We start from the raw sequence: 19,978 nt of genomic DNA, 5'->3' as shown, positions 1-19,978 counted from the left end.
GTTAGCTCTAGGGTGAAATGTGGAAACTGCTATAGAGCACACGGAAATGCTACACAAAGGTTTCGGACAGGAAATGAATAGCTAATCCAACTGAAGCTACAGGGAGAATGAGGGAAATGTGAGATATAATTACTCAAACTGGAATCTGTTCAGGACACTGAGGTTAACACCTCTCCTCTTGCAAATTGTGCCAACACTATAGCTGAAGGACTTCAGATTTTTATTTAATTTGAAAAGGAATGTATCTAACCACAGAATTCTTTTTCACACAAGGGACAATGGGTTCAGCATATAATACAGTGAGAAATAACTCTCTTCTGAACCATCTTTAGCACTTCTTTCAGCATTTGGATTTCACTGCAAGTATCCCATTCAAGTAGTTACTCAGGATAACCTTATTCGGTTTGATAGGTGAAGAGAAACACCTTGAAGAAGTACAGCTATAACAACCATGAGTCAAATATTCACATAATTTAATCTGGCCAACTATTTAACTAACTAAATAAAAACACACAGCAAACCAAACATCCTGGAAAATTTCTATACTGTTCCTTTAAGTTCAAATAGGAATGGTAAGCAGATGAATGAAGGTTAATAAAACCCATATAAATACACACAATTACATGCATATAAAAGAATCAATTTTACAATGTTCAAAAGATGTGCAAAAAATACTAATGCTAGATTTTCCTGATCATTCAAGAATGACAGATCAATCTGTTTAAGGAAGAAACATGGATTGAAAACCCACAGTATTTTAAAAGGCAATTCCTTTCAGAGATCTACTTTTTGACAAATTATGATGAGCAGTGGATAAATCCATTTTCTGTTAAACTTCCATAGTGATATATAATTTTTAAAATGTGCATAAGCAATTTGTATCAACATCCACATCTTCCAAAAGTAGCCCCTACTTTTCAATTCCTCTGTTTTTGTAGCTAAAAATCATGGTTTTCTGAGATGCTAATTGCCTACAAGTTAAGGTGGAACTACTCTTGCTACAAAATCTGGCTGGTGCCTGCCCTGTTCTGTCCCTTGTGCCTGACTGATTAACTCAGAGCAAGGTGAACTTGTGTCTATGGCCACAGTTTCCTACCCAGCCTTTGAAAGGAATAGTTCCCCACAGAACACAGAAAAATCAGGCTATGGGCATTAGTCAGTGGGCAGCCAGCACTTGAAACATTCAGAGAAACCACATTTTAAAACCTTGGTTGCATTTCTACATCATCAGCCAATTATGTAATGACTTACAATCTGTAACCTTACAGACACTCCTCTAGGGGTTTCATGCCACAGGACAAGTTAATGACCCACTGCAAAATACCTCCTTATAACGGCACTCAAAACTTCTTTTTAGCACCTTGATTATGAATGACATGCTTCTTGTTTCATTGCCAGTAAAGTGCTGAGTAATTAACTGCACAACATATAAAGGCAGAAGCTTTTCAGACGTTGGGTACAGAACATTAAAAAAGCTAAGATAAACACAAACTTCCAAAGAGTATCTTAAATTTAATAATACTACATAAGACATTATTATTATCTGTAACTGAAAAGCATCCAGGTCCTACGAAATAAAAAGAGAGTAATAAATATATAATAAATAAATAAATAGCAAAATTTCTTTAACATAAATTGTAAGAATTGTTTACTACTAAGGATCATAATTTTTTCTTATAGTTTTAAAATGTTTATTAAACATAACACATGCACAAATACAAAAAAAAAGAATACACCCAGATTTTAACCCTTCTAACTAGTACTACTGTAATGTTGTACGTTATTACTCCTTTTACTGACTAAAACATAATCAAATGATTCGTCCTCTCACATGTTATAAAAAAAACTGATGTTAGAACACAGTCAAATATTTCTTTAGTATGAGAAATGCAGAATTTACAAGACACTTAAACGTTAACAAATAAAACAGTAATTTAAAATGAGCTGGTGATAAGTCTTTGTTCTTCCTATATATTTATGCTATCCAATAAAATAACACAGACTTTATCAGTGCTTACATCAATATTAAAACAGCTACACAAACCGCCATAATTGCATACACATCCTTTCCAGCCATTTCAATGAAAACAGTGTCCTCTTTGTTTCTTTAGCATATGTGTAGCTATTTCATCATCTTCAGTTCACATATCATTTACTAAACTTCTGCAATCTCAACACAAAGATCTTACTTTTCTACATCCAGCCTCTCCTAAGCAATAAAAAAATACCACCACCAAATTACAGGTGAAACATTTCTGAGAAAACAGAGAACATAGCAAAATAGAAAGTATTTCCCTAATTAAGTAGAAGCAGTGGAAGGATACTTTGGGATCACTGTGCCCATTCATCTGCCATCTCAAGTAACCACCTGGTGTAATTTCTTCCAAAAGAATGACCAAGCTCCATCTCTAAAATCAGATTATGTCTCCCACTACTCCCATCAAAAGATTGTTTCAGAATTTCACTGCTCTGATGGTTAGAAGACTTATAATTTCCACCCTAAATATCTCCTGTTACTAAATTTGCTTTTACTAGTCATTTAATTAACCTGGCTTTTCATTTGTGCTTTTTTTCCCTACGTTCCCTCTTGGCAGATTTCTGAATAGTAATCCATGGCAGCACGGAGTCTCCCTCAGCTATTCCTGTTGAATCTATTACTTTAAAGAAGTATAAGAACAAAAGACAAACAAAATTAGGCATGGCACGTAAACGTGACTCTGTGGCCTAAAAATCAGGATGTGGATAGAGATGTGGACAAAACACAATTAAACCCACCAGTTAAAGAAGGGAAATGAATCTGACTCCTATATCACAGGCCACAAAATAAGCCAGTAGCAGCATTTCTGAACTTTAACACCTCATTTTAACAAAAGGCAGAGCCTCATTTTTTCTCTCAAAAAAGCACAGATACTCATACACTCACCTCTGAACAGGTTTTCTGGCTCTCACTATACATCAGTGCAAAATTAAAGGCAGAAGTATCTATGTTGTCAGTGAACTAGCTCCAACAGCTTTTATTCTCGTATGTTTCGTCTAAACACTTTTCCTGAGGCATCTGAGTTTCTACAGTCACCAGTAACAGGGAGCTGAGCGTGAAATTTAATGTCATTACTGATCCCTCCTAAACATGGGCTACTGACTAAACATTCCTGTTCTCCCCTGTGCTTAAAACTACACTATCCCATCATTTCCTTTTCATGAGATCTAGGAATGGTGGATCCATAGCTAAGAGTAGGAGGAAACTACTCCCGTATTTTCTGAATAGCAGCATCTGCATTGTGAATGCAGGACTCTGCACTCAGGTCCTTTCAAGCACTTGAAATCTTTTTTTTTTACCTGTATAATGAAGCTAATTAGCACTTTTTAATGTAGAATTAAACTACCCATTTGAGGTTTCTCTGATCTACCATGGACTTACAGTTCTCAAGAAAACAGTTAAGGTCATCTTTAGTGGAGTCTGAAGACTGGGTTTTGTCCTCAAGGTGGCTAACCTTGGACTTTTCAGAAGCAAAGAATTCTGTTAAACTTTAAAATATACATGATTTCTTGCTTCTTAAATAAAGACGAAGCAAATTATTTTGTGACATTCAATATGAAGTCCATTAAAAAAAAACTGATCTGTATCCCTCTGCCATTAATCATATACCCATTACCAAGCTTCTAGTTTCAAGCTCCTCTTTATTTTTTAAAGAGAAGTTGAAGGCAACAAAGCAATATCAACAATATAGCAACTAATGCCACAAAAGTGAAGAATTTACTTTCAACTCTCATGAGTCTGAGCCTCATCACTTTTATTTTTTTTCAGCTACTCTCTATAGATATTACACTATATTAAATCTGCAAGACAGACATATTTATCTTGAGCTACTCTGTTATATGTATGTTCATGAGAAGAAAAAAAAGTAACACAACGAAAACAAAATTCTACAAGATGTTCCACAGAGGACATAAGAGTGGTATTAGTTTAATTTGCAACTTCTTACCAAAGTCTAACTACTCACATTTTGCTTTAAGAGATGTGCCTGGTAATACTTCAAACATTTAACCACTAACAAAAAATTATTTTATCCAATGTAACACATGTAATTACATTATTTATTTACTTACTTACTTACTTATTTTTTTTCTCCCTGAGTAGATTTAATAATATAATTAATGTTGGTCACCTAACATGATCATTTCCTGGGAAGCCAAAATATACTTTAGAATGATAACTTTAGGTGTTCTTACTGTGAAATAACATTCAGGACAACTCAGTGCAATAATCTATAAATCAGTATAACTGATTTGTGGCCAAGTTTTCCAACACCGCTCTGCATTTCAGTACAATGGGCAGAAGAAACTATGAGAAGTTTTATATCCAGAATTTATAGAGTGCAATAAAACAATTAGCATTCAGAATGGAAATGGATACAAGTTATGAACACAAAATTAACCCTCAGATATCTGTCATGAATAATATTTTCAAACCAAAAATAATATTTGTAGTTCAACAGTTTCTTAAAAAGCTTAGAAATGGTATCACCTACTCACTTCAAGGTTAAAAAAGTAATGCAAATCCATATAGGTCCCTGATGATCGAAGTAGGATTAACACATTTTCATCTTCTCTAATAGAACTGCTCTGGTACAAAATATATTGTTCTGCACTGTCATGATCTATGGCTCATATTTAGAAATCTGACAGTTTAGGAGTGCATTATGGCATTACGTTAAACTGAATACATTCTTGTGCTGCACAGGAAGAGATAAAGAGGCCACAGTTTCTGTCTTCTTTTTAAAAAATAATGAGTTTGCTCTATTTTCTCAGCACAGTGGTAAAAATTCAGAAACCATAGTATTTACTGAACTAGTAAGTTCTATTCTCTCTGTTTCAAAAACTCTTTATTTCAAACAAACCCTAACTGCTTTACAAGAATATGAACTACATTAATTGACAGATGTGACTGCCCTGGGCCATTATCACAGAACCTAAAAAACTTATGTCCCTGTATATGAACAACGTCTTCAGCTTAAATAGTGTAGTAATGTGGCGGAAATGTGACACCTAAGTTTTACAACACTTCCAACAAAAAAACACCTGAAGATCCTTCCACACAGAAGTACTGTGGAGTACTGGGTCCAGGCCTGGGGCCACCAGTACAGCAGGGATGCGGAGCTGTTGGAGTGGATCCAGAGAATGGCCACAAAGATGATCAGAGGGCTGGAGCGCCTCCGCTGTGAAGAAAGGTTGAGAGAGTTGTTCTTCTTTAGCTTGGAGAAGAGAAGGCTCCAAGGAGACCTCATTGTGGCCTTCCAGTACTTGAAGGGAGCTTATAACAGAGAGAGGGAGTGACTTTTCACATGGTCTAGAAGTGATAGGACAAGGGGGAATGGTTTCAAACTAGAAGAGGGGAAGATTTAGGTTAGATGTTAGGCAGAAATTCTTTACTCGGAGGGTGGTGAGGCACTGGAGCAGGTTGCCCAGAGAAGTTGTGGATGCCCCATCCCTGGAGGAGTTCAAGGCCAGGTTCAATGGGGCAGTCTGACCTAGTGCCAGATTTACTGGGTGGCAACCCTGACCACAGTAGGTGACTGAAACAAGATCATCTTAAAGGTCCCTTCCAACCCAAGCCATTGTGTGACTTTGAAGTTCATAAAGAGCAACCATGTTGGTCTCCATACAACTACTTGTTTCATTTGGAGATGAGGGGTGAGAAAAAACACCCCTCTTTAAAAAAAACTTTAATGTGATTGATCTTGTTATTTTAGAGTACGAGGTAGGCAGCTTATTAATAGCAACAAGAACCAGATCTTCTCAGGTGCCATTAGGGAATGTGGGGATGCATCAGTGTTACTGTTAAAAAATGGCTATATTAAAGACCACCTTTTATCCCATGGAAACTTACCTAGAACACTGTATAAAAATTCACAGTAGCTACCTTGCCAAAAAATGACACAATGGTTAGCAATTAAAAGCAAAGTTCCAGCAAGAACAAACCATTTCAGAGAGGTCACAAGCTCAGGATTTTTTAATAAGCCAATATATTGTTAAAATATTCCTAAGGGCTACTGCTGCTATCTGCTCTCTGTCTGAGAACTTGGAGGCTTCTCATGAGATTTATTTCTCTTTCATATGCAACACCAGTAGTTACCCAGTGTATTCTCCAAAAGAACTACTTTTGGAGAATCCAAAATCCAAGTTTCTTATGAAGCTGATGATAGACTGGACTCATTATAATGTTTATATTCCCTCATCCTTTACATTTTTAGGGGAAAATATAGTGGAACAAAAAAGTCTGTTAAGGGTGGGTTGCAGGTATTCATGTCTAGAAGAATTTGACCATTTCTGAAGAAAGACCAATAGCTCTAGATTAATGAAAGCAGGCCTTATTTCTGTTATACATTTTAACAAGAAAAGTAAAAAAGTGCAGGAAGATTGATAACTTTAAACTATCTTAGGGCTTCTATAGCCACTAGAAAATAGCATCTACACATCTCACAGCCACTAATGGATTGCTCTAAACAATGCTGCTTTGATGCAAGAAAGTCCCATTATCCTCATTCTTCTCTTGAAGAACTGCGGCATGAAGAAATTAAGTCATTTATCCAAAGTAACACAAGGTGCCTATGGAACAGACTGTGCAATTTATCATGGTTCTATAGAGCCCCAGTCTAGTGCCTTAGCCAGCAGACCATCCTCTCCTCAACTGATAGAACTGCTGTGCAGTACCCTAAACAACCTTTCAAAATGCTTTTTGCTCTATCACCATTCTAAAAATACATTAAAGATGCCAACTTTCAGAAAACTTAATTAAGTGTCCTATACTTTGTCTCAACATCAGCTGTGACTCTTGGGAACATGATTTTTAGAGCAAACATTATATTTCTCTTCAAAGTTAGAAGCAAAGCTAAAGCTTAGCAGGTTGGCAAAGATTTTTCATGCTCTGCTAATGACCACTCTATTATTTTTTTTTTCAAGGCTTTTTATAATCCTGCATCTGAAAGCAATTATTATACTAGCAGTGTGGAAGTCTAAACATACGGCAGGAGCCATTCTTTGCATACTAAAATATGTTATTTCCTGGCAAACTACAAGCGAAACTGAAGAGATCAGTTTATCACTTGGTAAAGCTGCTTAAAACAAACAAACAAACAAACAAACAAAAAACACCAGTAAACAAGGAAGTTATTTTTTTTCTTTCTGTATTCAGTGAACGGTGGTTTGGTTTGAATGTAATTTAAGCTGCAAGACAATCTGTGAGACAGGGAATCATTGTTCTAGCACACTGAGCTAGTATCTGCCTCTAAGGATTCAAATTAATTAAAATATGATATTTAAAGAATAAACTACTAAAGTTCTCTCTTTATCCAGAGAATAAGTACAACTCACATCAGCAACATAAAATTCTGCAGCCACTATTTTCACCTGAAGGGATCATGATCAGGAGTGAAAAGTTTACTAGGTCACGCTCCTTTAATCTTACCTTCTCCTCTGGGTGACTGCCAAAAGCACTGCTTACAATGATGTTTATGAAAAAGAAATTGAACTGAGATCATCATCTAAATTCCACACAGTTCACAAACAACTTTCATATAGTAACAGATTTTTGTGCACTGCTTGGGTTGTCTGAATTTAAATTGGTGACATAAAGGTGAAAATTTCTGTGTTCCAGAATCAATCTCAATACTGTTCATTGTTTTCATTTTCTGAAGTTCAGAGTAGTAGAAGTGAGAATTATATGGCAAGCACAGCTGCCTCTGCTTTTCACCCGGCTAAATATTTTCAGATTTTTTCTCTTAAAATATTTCCAAGCATAAGACGTGATCCTACCAAATTTCTCATGTGGAAAATTTCTGATAAAAAAAAAACAGAAACAATAACCGTGCATTAAAACAGGAAAATAATTTTCCACCAGATAATCAAATTTTGATACTAAAAAAGTTCTGAAAACAATAAAAACAAAGCAGTTCTACAAGTTCAATTGTGCCCTAGTAAAGCTATTTGCTTATTTTGAGGGGTTTTATTAAGGGTATCAAACAGATTGTTTTGGCTAATTTAAACTGATGATGGAAAAGTAAGATCATGCAATCCTAAGATTTAATAATTTTCCTCACAAATTTTTGCATTTTTAATTGCATTAGAAAATTAATTTGGCAATTCTGTTCCATATTTAACAAACGAAATTTAATTAACATACGCATTTTTATCAGCTTCAGAGATGAAGTGTGTATACTTATTTCTATACTCTAGGAAAAGGGCTTGTGAAAAAATGCATGGAATTCTCAACTGTGTTTGAGGAAAGACATTTCTCCGAAAACCTTTATAAAATTTAACCTGGTGAATTTTTTCCTTGTTGAGTAGGAAAGGAATTGAGAGGAAACAGAGAAGACTCTTTCAGGAAAATTAAAAGGAATTTTGAAAATAGACAGTGTGTCCGAATGGAAGATTCTTGATATATCATTATTTATTTTCAACCAAGAAGACCACCTTTGTTCAGCTTTTCAAATACCTTAACTTTCCACCATTTTTAAGAAGACAAGAATAACAAAAAAAGAATAACCTCTCCCACAAATTTATTACCAGGTTATTTAATCTGCTACTAGCAAAACATTAGCGTGCTCAGAAGACGCTGATGAGGGGTTTAGAGTATAAGTCTTACAAAAAGTGGCTGAGAGAACCAGGATTGTTCAGTCTGGACAAGAAGATGCTCAGGGGTGACTTTATTGCTCTTTACAGCTACCCAAAGGGAGGTTTTGGTTAGGTGAGTGTCAGCGTCTTCTCCCATGAAACTAGAAACAGGACTAGAGGAAATGGCCTCAAGTTGCACCAGGGGAGATTCAGGTTGGATACTAGGAAAAATTTCTTCTCCAAAAGAGTGATCAGGTGCTGGAATGGGCTGCCCAGGGAGGTGCTGGAGTCACCATCCCTGGAGGTGTACAAGAAACATTCAGATGTTGTACTAAGGGACATGGTTTAGTGGAGATACATTGGTGGTAGGTGGACAGTTGGCCTGGCTTATCTTGGAGGTTTTTTCCAACTTCTGTGGTACTATGATTCTTCTTCAACAGTACTTTTTAAAAAGTCTATCTTTCACACACAGAGCAACAAAACAGAAAACTGAATACATTTCTAAATTCCTAATCTGATTGTGGGAGAAATGCATCAGTTCTACAAAGTAACTTTGGCAAAGAGAGTTCATATTGTAAAAACTATACATTATTCAAGATTGAAAAATTGTTATTTTCATTACCTAATTTCACATACTGTTAACTATTTCTTCAGAGACTGATTGATTGACTTCTGTGAACTGTGTTACTTTATCACTGTATCAGCCGCTATTTTCTACCAGTGCTCTTTCCCTCTCTACACTGTGCAAATCTCAACTGTGTCAACCAAAGCAATCAGACCACAACACTTAAGAAAAAAAAAAAAAAGAAAAAAAAGAAAAAACTGACAGAGACCCAAAATTTGTTTAATGGCCTATTTGGCTTAACAACAGACCCAATGCCTATTCAAGCACATATAATTCAGAAGGCCTGCCTGCCAGCAATAAAGACTGAAATTGGATACTTCGTGAGATTAATTACCGAGATAGGGCATGATAATGCTAGTCAAATGGGAAGGTAATTAAAGTGCACCTTCCATGAAAATTATTCATTGCTGATGTATCAGGTGACAGATAAATCAAAAGGAACTTAGAGAAAAGCTACAGATTAGCTTGTGGAAGGCCTTTCCTCCTTGCAATTTGCAGCAATCGTGGCTGCTGAGTGTGGCTTCCCTGCCTTGTTTCTATCCTAAAACAAAAGGTGAGACCTCAGCCTTTGAGAAAGAGGAACCCTTAGAGAAGTTAGAATCACTGTGGCTGCAAACAAAGGGTCAGCTAAAGTGGAAACAGTCAGCTGGCAGTTTTTGGATTACTAGACCTCTCTGCTTCTATCCTATAAAGGAGCGCTACAACCATAAAAGACAGCAAGTGATGAATTAATAAGTTGACTAGTCCCCTGGGTGCAATACTTATAGATGGAGGACATGCTGCAGTAATCAAACAGGGTTATAAATTGTGTACACTGAATGGCACAAAATGTGTGTCACTTCATCACCATTAAGACAAGACTTCCTGAATTTGTCATTAACTCTTTAACTTCAATATATTTATTTAAACAGTAAAAGTAACAGAAAGAGCTTACAATAACAAAAGGGCAAGTGATACTACCCAGCGGGATATACAGTCTAATGGAGATCAGTGACTTTTACTTTCTACAGCTACAGAGGTCAAGCGGCACTCCTTTTACACCAAATGTCCCCTTGAGATGTACTGATTAAGTCGAAAACATTCAACTAATTGCATTTCTGAATGCAGAAAAAATACAGAATGAAGTCCGGGTTGTATTTATTAATTTATTAATTTATTTATTTAATTTATGCTTGCTTGTGAAAATTCCTAAGTATTTATTCCATACTTGTGGAAATGAATAGTTGAATAATTACTCTCCTCTCTCAGTGTGTTTTTATACATTTGTTAACTCCCTAGGTTGTGATATTAAGGTAATTCTGACTTTTCACTGGAAGTTAAATGAGAAGAAAATTTGTTCTGTCCCTTTTTTTATTTTTAATAACAGTAAACAGCCATTTTAAAGGCTGTAGAAACCTGTCAGGTTTATAGAAAAAACTACCACTTCCTTTGAAGAGAATAAGACAGTTCTTGAAATCTTCATTTAATTTAATCTCCTCAAAATATACTTAAATTTTTCCCACATTTTGAAACAACATTTCTGGATGTTTCATAAATAAGTTCTAGCCTATTTTCTGTTTTCTCCGAATATTTTTCCCTACCCTAGGCTTTACAGTGAGTTCTGGAAATGAAACCTTAAATGAGAACTTCATATTGATGTAAACTTCAACAATATTAAGTCCAAACTGAAACCATTCTTCAGAGCCCAATGGGAACCATATACATATTTCAAAGCAGAATTTATGATACTGAACATTATTGTTCCCAGTCTTGGGAACTATATTGTATTTGCAGGAGTTTATAAGATAGTGCAACCAAGAGAGGCATGGTATCCATTCACCATCTTCACCATAGTTGGCAACTATGGTATTTCCTCTAGCAAAGCAGATTTTACTGATTTTTTCCATAGTTTTGTCACTTTCAGAACCGCCTATTACAATATTTTCCAAGAAGCTAAATTTTATAGACCTCCTAATCTATAAAACCAACCTGGAAAACTTAATGAGTTTGATCTATTAAACAAAACTGAAACTGTGGTTGAGTTGAGAATAGGGTATGTGTACGGGCTTGACCACGCTATCAGTACAATCGCACAGTTAACCTGTTGGGCACAGCTGGGGCTCAGGTACCCCTGCCAGACAATACAATGCAAGAGTCAGCACTTAAAATGGGCCAAGACTTTTCTCCAGTGGCAGCCTCAGAGTGGACACACTGTTTTGGAAGAGAAATATAACTTTGCAAGAATCAGCCCTGATGATGCTTGTAATTAACCCAATCGTGTAGACAAAGATTCTGTAAACAGGGAATGCATGTTGGCTTCTTTAGGGTTTCACTGCCTGTCTGCTAGTATCCAAGAAGCATTTGAGCTCTGAGTTTTGATCTATAAGCTGCTAAGTGAGATGAGACTTTTCTGCCTGAAAGATCACCTCCATCCTTTACTTCTGCTATAGTCAGCAAAGATGTGAAGAGGTAGTTTCTTCTTTGGCATCTAGAAATTACCCTCCAAAGCATTATGACTGTGATAATATTCTGTGAGACTGGGCTATCCTCTAAGGCAAAGGTTGAGAAACTGCTCCCAGGAGGATGGTGAAGGAGTTCACTTACTCTAACTTAGTGTTCGTGGAAGGTTATCTGTTTGTAATTATACTGTGCCACTGCATGGCTGAGTTAGTTTATTGCCTACACAAATGTATATAATGCTGATGGGTGGTCATTGCTGCATTAGTGTAGGTAAGATAAAAAGTAAAGCACCTGCAGCCCATCTAATGGGGGCTCTTAATTGTCATTAAAGTAAAAAGAATGTATAGAATAAATATTTTACATTTCAGAAATGTTTTAGCATCAGTGTTGTAAACTAAACAAATGAAATATCCCTGTATATGCATATCCTCACTAAATGTCTCACTTAATTCTGCTGCTGGTCAAAGGTGTCAGTCTTAATAACATGAATTGTTAAAAGAACTAACAGATTATTTTTCAAAGAATCTTAGAGTCCTGAAGGCAAGCAATTATATTTAAATTTGCTTGCTTGTTAAGTATTTTCTTGAAATTAAAGCATGTAAATGCTGTTAACACTGTGGCAGAAATTAACATCTGCATACATGCATACATGAGGAGTGGGAGAAAGAGGGCATTCGTGTCATCTAACTTTTGCAGTTAATTTAGGTGACTAAGTAGGGAAGGTAGTGTAAAGCTTCTTCTGTAATGAAAGATGAGTCAATGCAGAATTCCTAAATTTGGCTTCTGTTCCAAATCACTCTCTAAAGAAACCTATCAACCTCTGCTGACTACAACAATGCAAATATCCACCAAAGACTTAAATGCTAATGTTTAATGCCAAAGAGCAGAATGTTTAGCCCTAAAATACTTCATATGATTAACCCTATGCTATATAAGGAATAACGGTACTTTTCCTTCTTTGTTTCTAGTTAAGCTGAAGTATGAAAAATTAGAACTGAGGGTGAAATTCTGATTTCAACTACACAAGTGAATATATGGAATAATTCCACAGGGAGTCCACAGAGAAAGATCATTAGAGCATTGGCTCTGAAATATCACCATTGAATTCCTCATTTCACATGTTTGATTAGAAGGTCTATAAACTCAAATAGTGAAGTAAATGGTATTTCTCCATATAAATATCAGGGCTTACTAGCTCTGAATGTGTCCTGCTGATTCAGCTGCTATTGTCTGAAAGGAGTTTGGGCACTATGGAGAAAAATGAGCACTTCATGACACATTCGGAAATGGGGTACTCAAAAAATACACACGCTCAGATGACAGACAGAGACTGCCAGGAGAGACGTTAGACACATCCATCAGCAGGTCTGAGAAAGGAGATGCAGAAACTGAAAGGTCTGCTACTGTAAATGCATGCAAGTGGAAACCTTGGATTCAGTGGACAAGCCTGTACAACAAGCTCTTGAAGTATATGTAAAGGTTTAGGAGAGTCATCCTTAAAAAGAAAAGCTAAGAGTTATAGGGGCAGGAATGGGTCTTACAGATTAGCTCAAAGGAAGTGAGATCTAACTCAAAAAATCTGGAAAATACACTAACAGGCTAGGGGAAATAATAATAATTTAAAAAAGACTAAGCTACACAAATGCATGTATGTGTGTACATGTATGTGTGCTTGTGTACTTGTATGAGCATTTCTCCCCCTTTTTCTCTCACTCATTCTGCCTGTGTACAGCAGGAACAAGAAGAAAGATAAGTAACATCCCATTCTGCACTTCAAAGATTTATTTCATTAACATTAAAAAAAATACCAGCAGTTTTCTAACAGTTTTCTGTGTTTCATGGAGATTCTCTTGTGTCTGGGACAGAACTTAGCTCATTCAGTAGGGTACAGGTCTTCAATGCACTGTTCATTTCACGTAGGATTCTAAGATTTCTACTGTTTTCTCAAAAACTGTTCAAAAACTGTTGAAAGGCACTGAAATAAAATGGTCCACAGAGATAAACAGATAGCACATTCACACAGCTACACCTCTTAAGGAAAGTGAGATAAAAATAACCTTGTCTAAATCAGCATTAATACTAAAATGGCTTAAGTCACATTACATATCCTGTCTTCTATGTAGATTATCCTGAAAAAACGAGTATACTGATGAAAAAGCAGCAAGTTTGGGAATTAAAGCTAAAGCTGTAATTGAAACCCACTTTATTTTGTATGTTGCTACTACAGTTTTAACAAGTTACTTTTTGGAAACATAACATGCAGTTTGTTGTAAGTTCAAATTTAGGGTATATATATTGGTTGTACAATAAGAAGATTTCTGTGTCATTATCACCAGAGTGATTTAGTTGACTTATGTTCACATATTGGCATAGTTATGCAACTCGTAGCTCAGACAAATGGATCTGTTCTTGATATTCTCTATCCTACTGTAGTTAATGACCAAATATTGTTAAAAATTGGGACACTAATTATCTGATGTCGACATGTTATGGATAATTAAGAATTGCTCACTCTGAAGCCATGCTAATTGTTTTTCACAGGTCTCCTTCTCTTGTCCTTGTGTCCCCAGCAAGACAAGCAGCTACAGGTTTGAGCGTACATCTCTGTCATGTACATTGTCACAGAACATACATCATCCTTTCTGGCTCATCCCCAATTAATTTTGCTGGATTGCAGCAATTATCTCTCCCTTTGTGACTGACCTCGTGGTAAATGGAGTGCACTATAAATGGGTATTTTTTTCCTGTGCAGTTTACCACTTAATTGATCCTTGTTGGCTGCCCACAATAGCATATACTAAACTTAAGTCATAAAATGGTTGAAACTGAGAGAAAGTGGTTACCATGTTTAAGCAATTGTAGTTGACAGCTGTAAAAATTAGATCTTGATAATGTTCTCTCATTTACCCTATTACTTGGATCAGTTGGTTAAAGCTGTTAATGATCCTCTTGGATCAATGTCTTTTGCTTGTAGCTATAATTTACTGCATTGGTAGATTAGTACAGATGTTTTCATAGATAGCTCTGCATCATTCTACCAGATTGCTGTCTGCATCAAATTTGCTTCCATTCATCACTAACAAAGCAAAGAAAAAGATAATCAGCATCTCCTATCTTAACATTAACTACTGAACTCAAGATAACTCCTTTATTGTTGTGTATCTGCAGCCTTCAACCGTGGTTTCCTCAATAAATTGCCCTGAGAATTTCCTCTAAAAATAGACACAATTATATATTCTGACTATACACTAAAGAGTAGTAGATATAACTGTACAATTAGGAATATACCCTATGGAGCTAGGGCTGGCTGTACCAGAAGCAAAGTCAAAGAAATTACACACGGCAGCACAACATCAGGGATGGAAAATTTGGTCTTTGTTACTGATTGCCTGGACTATTCTACAACCTGGAGAATCTACCGCTACTTCAAGGAGATGTCATTGCTGCTAAGTCTGTAATGGCTATTATATCTCTTTTTAAATTTACCCCACTAACAACAGAAAGATCAAGCCCAGCTCTTCACAGATCTTTATTTTGTACTAGCTCCCCATCCCGGCTCAGCTCTTCCTTTTGCCTGCCAGGAAGTGAACTATCCATTCTTGGGACATCAGTATTCCCTAAACTGCTAGAAAGCCATGGACCAGAAAGGAAAGATTTATATTTTTCACCTACAAACAGAGTTAGACAAAACTCTGTTTTTCTTCCTAAATAAAGACAGGCTTACTGTCTTTTTATTCAGTAAGCTGAATAAAATATGATCTGTTATGAAAGAATAGTAGCAGAATCTCAGACGCTATTTCTAATGAGAACACATATATAAAGTGGACTGGAAATACACTGTCTTAAAATGCTGGACAAAGCTACTTGGCACCTCTTGCTGAACAGTTAATTATGAGATTGAACTTCAACACTAAGTGGTGGAATGAACCTGGCACTAGTTTGAACAGTCTTGTCCATCTAGAAGCTGCACGCTTTATTCTGTCATTTAAGCTTAACGGAGAAACTTCTTTAGCTTTCCCTGTATAAGTCATCTTCCCTCTTTAAAAGATTTCCACGGGAAATATTACAGTGGGCTGGCTCATTGCCATGCTGTCATCAAATGTTTCACTCTATAGAGCTGTTAAATATTTTTTTAATTTACTACATATAAGGTCAGCCAGAATTCCAATTATGATAGCACTTATTTATTTGTAGTAGTGCCTTTCCGTAGTGTTCATTTCTCATTGGAAAGGACTTTGTATGGGGACCCTAACTCTTCAACAGGTCTGAAAGAAGCCACCAAATATTAGGAAATGCAGAGTCAAAACTTCTAATGTCTTACTTTGCTACAACTATGATGTGTGTATTTTTAAAATGTTGTTCTTTCTAGGCAAAGTAACAGATGAAACTTCTTAATAATAAATTACACTGTACTGAAGATGTTAGAACTCATGAGCAGTGGGGTTTTTTTTTTTTGTTAGATTAATTTAAACAGTGAACAATATTCTGACATACTGATACCACAATTTTGTTCATTGAAGGAGTTCAAATCTATTTTGTAAATACTGAAAACCAAATCCTCCCTACGCTTTTACAAAGCAAATTATGTGTCACTATTAGCTTCAAATGAGAAAAAAGAAGCTCCACCAAACTAAACAAATATTTGAGAAAATTTATGACAGGATTACTTGGCTTTTCTTTTTGACAGTTTCTCCTCTGTCAATCTCTTTTTACACTTAGATCTAAATATAATCATCCCGGTATTTTGACTAACACAAATTCCTATGAAAATTCCTATGGAATTCTACTTTTTAGATTCTGTGTTTTAGTACAGTTATTTACCTACCTTTTATAATCACCAACAAAATTATTTTGGATAATAGTTGACTAAAATACCAAACAAATTACACTGAGTTCATGAAAAACTACTGATAGAGTTCAGTGCTTAGCTAGATCCTCCATCCAGATACCATAATACAGATCACTGGAAATGGAAAAGGAAGATCTGGAGATATAGTTCTGCTGCCAAAATCAAAGGTCTACGGATCCTTTTCCTCTTTGCTCAAGAGATAACTAGCTACACTAACTGTATACCACCATGTATAAATTTATCACACAATTTCTTGTCTTTGCACTGCATATATCTTGAAAGTCTTCAAAGTACTTCAGGTCTTTACAGAACTATGAGTCCTCAAGTTGTGCAATAAAGTTCAAAGAATATTTAGTTTCCACTCACCGTAAAAGGACCTATGACCATGAGATGCAATATAACTGTGGATGAAGTGAAAGATGTGAGGGGCTAAAAACCCCATCTAGTAGAAGGCAGAAGCAGAGCTCTTCTATTTCACAAAGCTTTCTGAAAACTATCATGGAAAATGGAATGCTTTTTTCTTTTTCTTTTCAAAGTCAGGCTTAGATTTTCATTACTATTTTTAAGAAGATAATCAGCATAACTCAGAAGCATATGAGGAGATGTGCAGTGCATGTTTGCAATGATAGAACCAAAACTCTCTCCATATTTCCTATCTTACATTGTCAAACAAATCTCTACTTTCTTTGGTTAGATTGTACTTCATATCACTCATTTTCTTTCTCATGTACATAGTTATTTGTTGTGTAACCGGTGGAAGTCTGCTTTAGTAGTGCATGTTTGACTGTGGTACCATAGTCTGCTGTTTCATTAGTTTAGTGTACTGAACTGAATGTGCCCTGTGGCTGTCATGCTTCTCTCAGCAGGTTGCACCAAATATTTAACATACCTACCAGCTCATTGTGACTACATCTAATACAGAGCTTGGGCTGTGTGAAGCTGAAGCTTCACTTTGTGTAGCTGAAAACTCTGGTGTAGATTCCTATTATGTTTATTTCTAAACATAAAATTCACATTGTTTCTATTAGAAAAGCTTTCTAATTTTCTTGGAAAAAAAAAAAAAAAACAATTATACCTGTTTCTAAAAAACTTTTATAGTAAAGCTGGAGAGGAGAGTTATTATACACGTTTGAAAAACAAATCACATTTCCAGTATACTTGAATAAAAAATTCAATTGACATTCAGCTACAGACTGCTGTGCTACAGTTACAGTCAAAATGTGGTATGAAGTTTTTTTTTCAGGATGACACACTGTTCACTGCTTTGGTTCCTGTGTGTTCTGAAAGAGCATGAGGTTCAAATCCTGCTCCTACTGAAGTCAATGACAAAACTTCCATTGACTTCAGCGGTGCAGGATCAGACCCTAAGCAACACAGCTAATATCTGCTTTCTTGCTTTCTTTCCTATCTTTCAGTGAAAAATATTGGAACAAGTTAGACCTAAATATATTAGAAAAAAAGTAAATACTATCAATAGACTATTCAGGAGTATTCCCCCCCAAAAAACCCCAAAGAAACAAAAAAGCAACCCCTAACAAACAAACCCATAAAAAATCAAACTGCTTGTTATATTGCTTTACATAAGTGCAATATTGCCATAACTATCATATTGCCGTCTTACATTATACTCTGTATAGCTGATTCCTCCTTTGTGAAAATCCTTAAAAAAATATCATTTATTTTTAGTGCTAATCTTAAAATAATACTCAATCTAGTAGTTGTACAATATCTCTATAACCTTGTGGATTTCTCTGCATTAAATATGACCTGATACAATCGGTGAATAAAAAAATTTCTCTCCCCAGTCTGACAGTATTCGCCATACAGACACTGGAACTCTTATCAAGTTTTTATCCATCACCTTAATTCTGTTATAAATTCAGTGTCTACCTCCTGTCAAAACATCTGCAATATTAGTCTGCAGTAAGGTGATTTGAGACAAATAGGCAGTCTTAGTTCTACAGAAATAAATCAATACATTTTTAAAATGTATTGACAAGATATATAAGAACTAGAGGAATAGTAACTATGACATTCATTTTTGTTCTGGTTTTACCCTCTTAAGTTCGTGGCCATGGTGTGCAGAACATTTATGAAAGCACCATGCTGTCTGCCTACTAGTCCAGAAGAAAAGTTAAAACAGATTAGAAAATATCTTAAATACTAATAAGCACCAACATCTTTGTATCTCCCATTAAATAAACAAAGCAAAAGGGGAACCCAAGTAACAGCCATTGTAACGTACATGTTTTTAAGAACCAAAATTTAACACAAGGGGTTAGGAAAAATTAGTTTTGAGACATGCCTTTCTACAGGAAATAGTTCTCTCAGCTCAACAGGTCGAATATATTTAATTAAAAAAAAATGTTTTTTATAACTGGAATTGTTTTTAAATGAAGTGTTGTCTTGAAATACATAATGTATCAGTGTGGGAAAGCTGATCTGCAGTTGAAGACTACATGATGAAGTAGCGCTCAGAAAGCAAAGTTACTAGCAGGAAATCAAAAGAAACCTGAACCCAAAGGAAAGTCATTGAAATGGGAAAATATACCAGAAGTAACCAGTTGAACAACGAAGCTACTTATAATAGTATAATAATAGTAAATAATAACAGTAAATAGTCAAGTATCACCAGACGTGACCACTGGATGGAAGATATAGATGAAAGTAGATTACAGCAACTTACAGGCAGAATGGGAAGACATTATAATGGTCTGGGGACAGAGAGAAAACTAGTACTCAACAGTGAGGTCAAAGAGACTGGTAAAGCTACAGTCACAAATCTTCTTGATTGTTGTCTCTGCTGGGAGACAGCTCATTGCTAAATAAAATCAGGTTTAAGACAGGGAACAGAAAGCAAACAGATGGTCAATAGTGTGGAGAGTATGAAAGAAGAAACTTTCAAAAATGAATAAGGGTAACAGAGCTGGAAAAAATCCATACGGAAGCAAAGAAAACAATGAGCAGTAACAAGCAAAATGGAATGGAGAATAACAGAATTCAGAACACCTCTCCTCCAGCAAGACTTCTGAAGTATCTGAGTATTTAAGAAAGGCAGAACATATCACACAGCTTAACACAAGAGATGGCTTTTTTTCTGTTGTGTTTTCATTCATTTCTTCTTGCCATGTAAATCTGCTGCTAATAGTTCTGATTTCATAGCATGTAATGTTTTTCCTTTCAAGTTGCTGGGATAACACAACTTTGACTTTTATTTATTTATTCATTCATTCATTCATTCAGCTGTGTGAGGCGTAGGATCTGCTTCTTGTAAAAAAGGTCAGAAAATATGAACTCTAAGAGGTCTAAAGAAGAGAAAACAAATCAGTATAAAAAAATAAACTGTTACTAAAAAACAATGATTTTTAAGACTATGTCTTAATTATGGAACAGAATCACATTTTTTTAACCACTTCAAGTTGTCAGCATCAAATGCATCAGAAGGGGCAGCATAA

The 19,978-nt window shown here is 35.7% G+C and overlaps 1 protein-coding gene and 1 non-coding gene across 8 annotated transcripts in view; both read right to left on the bottom strand.

The window, feature by feature from the left end:
* EPHA7 (EPH receptor A7) overlaps nucleotides 1-19,978 on the bottom strand; it is a 159,553-nt gene that overhangs the window by 81,312 nt on the left and 58,263 nt on the right. The gene's annotated exons all lie outside the window — the stretch shown is intronic.
* MIR1677 (microRNA 1677) lies at nucleotides 17,817-17,889 on the bottom strand. The gene has a single exon (NR_035170.1). It is a non-coding gene; the product is annotated as a microRNA 1677 (primary transcript).

This window comes from Gallus gallus, chromosome 3 (assembly GCF_016699485.2).
Source record: "Gallus gallus isolate bGalGal1 chromosome 3, bGalGal1.mat.broiler.GRCg7b, whole genome shotgun sequence".
Classification (NCBI taxonomy): Eukaryota; Metazoa; Chordata; class Aves; order Galliformes; family Phasianidae; genus Gallus; species Gallus gallus.
The sequence above is the reverse complement of the archived record's forward strand: the minus strand, read 5'-3'. Positions and strand labels throughout refer to the sequence as shown.